Consider the following 7,429-nt stretch of genomic DNA (forward strand, 5'->3'; position numbering starts at 1 on the left):
CCCGCTATCCGACCCCTCCAGGGGTATCTCACCAGCCCCCTATCCTGCCCCTCCAGGGGTATCTCACCAGCCCCCTATCCTGCCCCTCCAGGGGTATCTCACCAGCCCCCATCCTGCCCCTCCAGGCGTATCTCAGCAGCCCCCATCCTGCCCCTCCAGGCGTATCTCACCAGCCCCCATCCTGCCCCTCCAGGGGTATCTCACCAGCCCCTCCAGGGGTATCTCACCAGCACCCTATTCTGCCCCTCCAGGGGTACCTCACCAGCCCCCTATTCTGCCCCTCCAGGGGTTTCTCACCAGCCCCCTATCCTGCCCCTCCAGGGGTTTCTCACCAGCCCCCTATCCTGCCCCTCCAGGGGTATGTCACCAGCACCCTATCCTGCCCCTCCAGGGGTATCTCACCAGCCCGCTATCCGGTCCCTCCAGGGGTATCTCACCAGGCCCCATCCTGCCCCTCCAGGGGTATCTCACCAGCCCCCTATCCTGCCCCTCCAGGGGTATCTCACCAGCCCCTATCCTGCCCCTCCAGGGGTATCTCACCAGCCCCCTATCCGACCCCTCCAGTGGTATCTCACCAGCCCCCTACCCGATCCCTTTAGGGGTATCTCACCAGCACCCTTTCCGGCCCCTCCAGGGTTATCTCACCAGCACCCTTTCCGGCCCCTCCAGGGGTATCTCACCAGCCCCCTTTCCTGCCCCTCCAGGGGTATCTCACCAGCCCCCTATCCGGCCCCTCCAGGGGTATCTCACCAGCACCCTATCCTGCCCCTCCAGGGGTATCTCAGCAGCCCCCTATCCTGCCCCTCCAGGGGTATCTCACCAGCCCCCTATCCTGCCCCTCCAGGGGTTTCTCACCAGCCCCCTATCCTGCCCCTCCAGGGGTATGTCACCAGCACCCTATCCTGCTACTCCAGGGGTATCTCACCGGGCCCCTATCCTGCCCCTCCAGGGGTATCTCACCAGCCCCCTATCCTGCCCCTCCAGGGGTATCTCATTTGCCCCCACACTGGCACTGTTTTGGAGGCTGACAGTAAATCTGATGCAATGAGGCCGATCGACTCTTCAATGAATAAATGGAGTTCATGATCGCTGAACGGCCAATCCCAGGGAAGGAAATTCACAAGAACTCGGATCGGATAATTAAATATGAACTTAGATTAATCCCTGAAGACTCTTCTTCTCTAGTGTTGGGGGGACTCCGGCGTCGGGTGACGACACCCTCCATCGCTAGGCAATGCTGTTTATTGGAGATGAGCCGTTGGATTTTTGGACGGAAGGATTGTTTGTTCTGCTGTAGAATGTAAATAATATTTCAGCAGCAATATAAACCTCGTCCAATGGGGGAGGAGGAAACCGCGCCGAGGTCACCAGGCATTGTGAAACCCGATAATGAGGAGCTTTATAACCTCGCCAACGCAAACACTCCACCACCCCGCCGATCCCCGGAGGAACCAACAATATGGAGTCCAAGGGGCCCCAGCACTGCGCTTCCCCTCGCGTCTGTTTATTTCCCGGAAAAAAAAACACTTAACCACTTAAGACCCGGACCTTTAGGCAGCTAAAGGACCCGGACAGTTTTTGCGATTCGGCACTGCGTCGCTTTAACTGACAATTGCGCGGTCGTGCGACGTGGCTTCCAAACAAAATTGGCGTCCTTTTTTCCCCACAAATAGAGCTTTCTTTTGGTGGTATTTGATCACCTCTGCGGTTTTTATTTTTTGCGCTATAAACAAAAATAGAGCGACAATTTTGAAAAAAAATGCAATGGCCCAGATTCAGGTAGAATTTGCCCCTTTTTTACGGAGGCACAGGGCAGAGTTTTTGCCCTGCGCCCCCGCAAATTTACTGCGCTGCGCGCGATTCACGGAGCAGGAGCTCCGTAAATTGCGTGTGCGCTCTTTAAAATTGCCCTGCGTAAGGGCGCCTAATGTAAATGATCCCGTAGGGGGCGGGAATCATTTATATTAGGCGCGCTCCCGCGCCGAGCGTAGAGCGCATGCTCCGTCGGGAAACTTTCCCGACGTGCATTGCGGCAAATGACGTCGCAAGGACGTCATTTGCTTCCAAGTGAACGTGAATGGCGTCCAGCGCCATTCACAAATCACTTACGCAAACGACGTGAAATTCAAATTTCACAACGCGGGAACGGCGGGTATACTTAAGCATTGGCTGCGCCTGCTATTAGAAGGGGCAGCCTTACGCTAAAGACGCCGTACGGAAACTCTGTAACTTGCGTACGCAGGGCCCGCGCAACATTGTGAATCGGCGTTAGTATGCAATTTGCATACTATACACTGAGCACAATGGGAGCGCCCCCTAGCGGTCATCGCAAGAAGGCAGCCTAAAATCTGCGTGGCATAAGAGCCTTATGCCACGCAGATTTTAGGCTGCAGTCGGCGTTACGATGTTCCTGAATCAGGAGCATTCGTAACGCCGGAAGCAAGTCAGCAATTGCGCTGCGTAACTATGGTTACGCAGGCGCAATTGCTCTCTGAATCTGGGCCAATATTTTTAACTTTTTTCTATAATAAATATCCCCCAAAAATATATATAAAAATATTTTTTTTCCTCAGTTTAGGCCGATACGTATTCTTCTACATATTTTTGGTAAAAAAAATCGATCGTTTATCGATTGGTTTGCGCAAAATTTATAGCGTTTACAAAATAGGGGATATTTTTATTGCATTTTTAAATTTTTTTTACTACTAATGGCGGCGATCAGCGATTTTTTTCATGACTGCGACATTATGGCGGACACTTCGGAACAATTTTGACACATTTTTGGGACCATTGTCATTTTCACAGCAAAAAATGATATAAAAATGCACTGCTTACTGTGAAAATGACAATTGCAGTTTGGGAGTTAACCACAAGGGGGCGCTGAAGGAGTTATGTGTGACCTCATGTGTGTTTCTAACTGTAGGGGGTGTGGCTGGATGTGTGACGTCATCGATTGTGATTCCCTATATCAGGGAACACACGATCGATGACGGCGCCACAGAGAAGAACGGGGAAGGTTTGTTTACACACGGCTCTCCCCGTCCATTAGCTCCGGGGACCGATCGCGGGACTCCAGCGGCGATCGGGTACCGGGGCTTCGGACTGGGTCGCGGGCGCGCGCCCACGACCCACTGCTGGGCACTTAAAGAGGACATCCAGGTACGTACATGTGCCCAGCCGTGCCATTCTGCCGACGTATATGTGCAGGAGGCGGTCCTTAAGCGGTTAAAGACCGCCTAACGCCGATATACATTGGCAGAATGGCACGGATGGGCACAGGCACGTACATGTACGTCGCCTTTAAGAGCCCAGCCATGGGTCGCGTGTGCTCGTGACCCGTTCCGAAGCTCCGTGACCGCGCCTGCAGGGACCCGATCGCCGCCGGAGTCCCGCGATCAGTCACAGGAGCTGAAGAACAGAGAGAGGTAAGTGTACACACACCCTTCTCGTGGCAGTGATCGTCTGTTCCCTGTTCTAGGGAACGACGATCAGTGACGTCACACACCCAGCCCCCCCTACAGTAAGAATCACTCCCTTAGGGCACACTTAACCCCTTAGCGCCCCCTAGTGGTTAACCCCTTCACTGCCATTGTCATTTTCACAGTAACCAATGCATTTTTATAGCACATTTCGCTGTGAAAATGACAACGGCCCCAAAAATGTGTCAAAAGTGTCCGCCGTAATGTCGCAGTTACGGAAAAAAAAAAATCGCTGAACGCCGCCATTAGTAGTAAAAAAAAAACTATCCCCTATTTTGTAAACGCTATAAATTTTGCGCAAACCAATCGATAAACGCTTATTGCGATTTTTTCTACCAAAAATAGGTAAAAGAATACGTATCGGCCTAAACTGAGGAAAAAAAATGTTTTTTATATCGTTTTGGGGGATATTTATTATAGCAAAAAGTAAAAAATATTGATTTTTTTTCAAAATTGTCGCTCTATTTTTGTTTATAGCAGTGGCGGCTGGTGCTTTTGGGGGGGCGCAAACGGAAAAAAAATTGCAGCCTCACTGTGCCCATCAAACGCAGCCACTGTGCCATCAATTGTCACCACTGTGCCATGCCATCAAATGCAGCCACTGTGCCATCAATTGTCACCACTGTGCCATGCCATCATCAATTCGCACCACTGTGCCATGCCATCAAACGCAGCCACTGTGCCATGCCATCATCAATTCGCATCCCCTGTGCCATGCCATCAAACGCAGCCACTGTGCCATGCCATCAAACGCAGTCACTGTGCCATGCCATCATCAATTCGCACCACTGTGCCATGCCATCAAACGCAGTCACTGTGCCATGCCATCATCAATTCGCACCACTGTGCCATGCCATCAAACGCAGCCACTGTGCCATGCCATCAAACGCAGCCACTGTGCCATGCCATCAAACACAGCCAATGTGCCATCAATTGTCGCCACTGTGCCAATTGTCACCACTGTGCCCTTTGAATTTTCGCCACTGTGCCCATTGATGTCACTGTGACTGTGCCCTTTAATTGTCGCCAATCTGCCCATTCATGCCGCTGTGCCAATTGTCCCCACTGTGCCCATTGTCCCCACTGTGCCCATTGTCGTCGCTGTGCCCATTGATGTCACTGTGCCCTTAATCGCCGCTGTGCCCTGTAAAATGCCCCTTTCCCCCTTGGCACTTACCTTTACTGGAGTCAGCCATCCACGTCCCTCGATGTCTTCTCCCGCCCTCGATGACGCTTCAGCCAATCAGGTTACGATTATCCAAGGAACGCACCGCCGGTACGTTCCCTGGATAAGCTTTCGGAAGGCTGAGGGCTGTACTCGGAAAGCCGCTGGCTCTGATAGGTACTTCCGCACAGCCAACCAGCTGCCGTTATTCAGGTGGTCGGCGCTCATGTCCGCGGCGACAATAACATGGATTCATGCAATGCCCTCTATGGAGGAACCGCCGCTGCCCTGTATGGTATGATGGGGAGGTTGGAGTGTGACCACAGCTAGTAACCAAGGATGAGCTCCGGCGTGTTCGCATGGTACACGTGCAGAGCCCGCCAGGAAGTGTGCGCGGCGCTAATCACAGCCAGGGAGACATTTCCCGATCTCTGCAGCCGAGCATCAGGACAATGTCTCCCTGGCTGTGATCAGCGCAGCGCCGTGCACACTTCCTGGCGGGCTCTGCACGTGTTCTATGCGAACACGCCGGAGCTCATCCTTACTAGTAACTTAAGACCCCTTTCACACTGGGGTATTTTTTTTAGGCGTTTTAGCGCCTGTGAAACGCCTGAAAAATGCCTCCTCGGTGTGAAAGCCTGAGTGCTTTTACACTGGAGCGGTGAGCTTGCAGGACGTTAGAAAAGGTCCCGCAAGCGGAATCTTTGGGGTGGTTTGGTAGCGCTGTATGCACCGCTTCTAAACCGCCCCATGCCCATTGGAATCAATGGGCAGCGCTGCAACGCGGCCAGTTTTTAACCTTTTCTTCAGCCGCTAGCGGGAGACAAAATTGCCCCGCTAGCGTCTGAAAAGCCCTGCTTAACCACTTAAGACCCGGACCTTTAGGCAGCTAAATGCCCAGGCAAGGTTTTGCGATTCGGCACTGCGGCGCTTTAACTGGCAATTGCGCGGTCGTGCGACGTGGCTCTCAAACAAAACTGGCGTCCTTTTTTTCCCACAAATAGAGCTTTCTTTTGGTGGTATTTGATCCCCTCTGCGGTTTATTTTATTTTTTTTGCGCTATAAACAAAAATAGAGCGACAATTTTGAAAAAAATGCAATATTTTTTTCTTTTTACTGTAATAAATATCCCCCAAAAATATATAAAAAAACATTTTTTTCCCTCAGTTTAGGCCGATACGTATTCTTCTACCTATTTTTGGTTAAAAAAATCGCAATAAGCGTTTATCGATTGGTTTGCGCAAAATTTATAGCGTTTACAAAATAGGAGAAAGTTTTATTGCATTTTTATTCATTAAATTTTTTTTACTACTAATGGCGGCGATCAGCGATTTTTTTGTGACTGCGACATTATGGCGGACACTTCGGACAATTTTCACACATTTTTGGGAAAATTGTAATTTTCACAGCAAAAAATGCTTTAAAAATGCACTGATTACTGTGAAAATGACAATTGCAGTTTGGGTGTTAACCACTAGGGGGGCGCTGAAGGGGTTAATTGTGACCTCCTCTGTGTTTCTAACTGTAGGGGGGTGTGGCTGTAGGTGTGACATCATTGATTGTGTTTCCCTATATAAGTGAACACACGATCGATGACGGCGCCACAGTGAAGAACGGGGAAGCTGTGTTTACACACACCTCTCCCGTTCTTCAGCTCCGGGGACCGACTACGGGACTCCAGCAGTGATCCGGTCCGCGGGTCCCGCGGCCGTGGAGCTTCAGACCGGGTCACGTGCACGCGCCGGCGGCGTGCGCGACCCCACGGCTGGGCTTAAAGGGCCACATACAGGTATGTGGATGTGCCGAGCCGTGCCATTCTGCCGACGTATATCGGCGTGAAGGGGTCCTTAAGTGGTTAACTTGTGTTAGTTGCCCCCTCCCCTCCTCTGCACCCACACAGCTTCATCATTAGGCTACTTTCACACTGAGGCGTTGCACCGTAATTTTTTGGCGGCGCTATTCGGTTGCTAGTGGGGCGCTTTTAACCCCCGCTAGCAGCCAAAAAAGGGTTCAAACCGCCCTCAAAGCGCCGCTGCAGCGGCGTTTTGCCGGCGGTTCAGCGGTGCTGCCCATTGATTTCAATGGGCAGGGGTGCTTTAGGAACGGTGTATTACACCGCGCTCCTACAGCGCCTCAAAGATGTGGCTGGCAGGACTTTTTTGAGCGTCCTGCCAGCGCACTGCTCCAGTGTGAAAGCACTCTGGGCTTTCACATTGGAGTGAAAGGCGCTTTGCAGGCGCTATTTTTAGCGCTATAGCGCCTGCAAAGTGCCTCAGTGTGAAAGTAGCCGAAGTCATAGGAATCTGAATATTCTTTATTCCACCGCTAATCTATACTCAGCACTGACCTTGTATAGCGCTTTTCTCTCTGAGGACTCCAAGTATTGGAGATGGCGTTAGCCGGGAATCGAACCCGGGTCTTCTGCTTAGAAAGCAGCTGTGCTAACCACTGCACCACCAACGCAAAGGTAGCATGTCTTTAGTGTGGGAGGAAACCGGAGAACCCAGAGGAAACCCACGCAGGGAGAACATGCAAACTCCATGCAGGTTTAGTGTCCTGGTCAGGATTTGAACCATGGACCCCAGTGCTGCAAGGCTCACCACTAAGCCTCTGTGCTGCCCATATGCGGCCTCTGTTCTCCAAGGCCCGCCCCCGCTGAGCGGGGTATATCAGTGATGTCCACTCAAAATTCCTCCAGAAGAAATTGAAACTTCTCCTAATCTACAATATATAACACTCCTATAATAAAACACCCCAAATAACAATAAAGAGGGGTACAGTGCTC

At 51.6% G+C, this 7,429-nt stretch overlaps 1 non-coding gene across 1 annotated transcript; it reads right to left on the minus strand.

The window, feature by feature from the left end:
• Positions 1 to 7,035: 7,035 nt before the first annotated feature.
• TRNAR-UCU lies at positions 7,036 to 7,107 on the minus strand. The gene has a single exon. It is a non-coding gene; the product is annotated as a tRNA-Arg (tRNA).
• Between the last annotated feature and the right edge of the window lie 322 nt (positions 7,108 to 7,429).

Source organism: Rana temporaria, chromosome 7 (genome assembly GCF_905171775.1).
Source record: "Rana temporaria chromosome 7, aRanTem1.1, whole genome shotgun sequence".
NCBI classification, from domain to species: Eukaryota; Metazoa; Chordata; class Amphibia; order Anura; family Ranidae; genus Rana; species Rana temporaria.